Source organism: Microtus ochrogaster, unplaced genomic scaffold, assembly GCF_000317375.1.
Source record: "Microtus ochrogaster isolate Prairie Vole_2 unplaced genomic scaffold, MicOch1.0 UNK6, whole genome shotgun sequence".
NCBI lineage: Eukaryota > Metazoa > Chordata > Mammalia > Rodentia > Cricetidae > Microtus > Microtus ochrogaster.
The window spans coordinates 12,459,398-12,460,797 of NW_004949104.1; the positions used below are offsets into that span (position 1 = coordinate 12,459,398).

Genomic DNA, 1,400 nt, shown 5'->3' on the forward strand with positions numbered 1-1,400 from the left:
TTTGGTTTTTCGAGACAGGGTTTCTCTGTGGCTTTGGAGCCTGTCCTGGAACTAGCTCTGTAGACCAGACTGGTCTCGAACTCACAGAGATCCGCCTGCCTCTGCCTCCCGAGTGCTGGGATTAAAGGCGTACGCCACCGTCGCCCGGCTGGCCCAGGCATCTTTACTAATGATTTTATTCAGACCCAAACTCTTAAGGTAAACAGCAATAGAAAATGCGAGCTGCCTTGTGCCACACTCCCAGTCCTAGCCTTTTCCAACAGAAATAAGTTGCTGCTCTTAGGCAGGTAGAGCCATTATGCTAAGTTCCTAGTCCCCTACATTCAATAACTATTTCATGAAAAGTCAACACAAGAAGAGCTCCATGATTCAATACCTATCTAAGGTTTCTATCCCCCTGGCTTCATAGACCAGCAGGCCAAACCATATAAAACTCACCAAGTAAACCATGGTGCAGTTGATTCAGGCAGTGGAGAAAACAATTTGGTTCTGAATGACTTCAACAAATGCCCGCCACTAAATTATCTAAGGACATATACTTTGGGCCCTGTTAAACCCACTGGGCTGGGGAAAACAAATGAAGCCAGCAAGCTGAGCATGGTACAGCAGCAACTTAAGTGTAGAAGCAAATGGCATATTCGAAGCAGACACCTACAAGGAGAGCACTGTTCCTACACTTTGGATGTAGCTGGCATTTCTCCTAAGAAAACACTAACTCTCAAAAGGGTTACTGCTCCTAACCATCATTAAACAGCTCTGGTCAACTACTGAAATGATGAAGTATCAAGGCTGAGCCACCTCAAACACCTTGATTCAACTTAGTGAACCATAAACCAAACAGGCTATAATTTGTGTCAGGTTTTCCCCTCCAATGAAAGGGTAAGAAAACTTGTCAAGAGTCATGGAGCTTCTCAAAAGGCAAATTAGGCTTCTGAGAGTCTCCAGAACCAAAGAATTGGCAAGTAGACAGGTAGAGCCACATGTTAACCTTAGAGTGTCTGGCAAGAAATTCTTTAAGTTTGGTGATGGCTCCCTGTACAGTACCACCTCTTCTTTGGCCTGAATATCCAAAAGAGTCTGAGCTTCCAGGAACAGGTCTCAGTTGCCTTCCCAGAGGACACAGATCTGTAGCTCTGGGGTCCATAAAATGTCTAGGTGATAAGACTACTCTTAGGGACTATTTTTCCTCTAACCAAAAATTCAAATTACTTTCACAAAACCCTTCCTTTTAATAAAACAATCTACTTTAAAATAGTTATGACCTATCAGATTAAAAGTTCCTGATGGATGGATTTCCAAAATAAATTTATTTCTATCTAATACTGCAGTCAGAAGTTATAGTGGGGCGGGGCGATGGTGGCGCACGCCTTTAATCCCAGCACTCGGGAGGCAGAGGCAGG

The 1,400-nt window shown here is 43.9% G+C and overlaps 1 protein-coding gene across 4 annotated transcripts in view; it reads right to left on the bottom strand.

The window, feature by feature from the left end:
- LOC101987930 (E3 ubiquitin-protein ligase ZNRF3) overlaps window positions 1-1,400 on the bottom strand; it is a 262,088-nt gene that overhangs the window by 162,388 nt on the left and 98,300 nt on the right. The window lies entirely within an intron of this gene.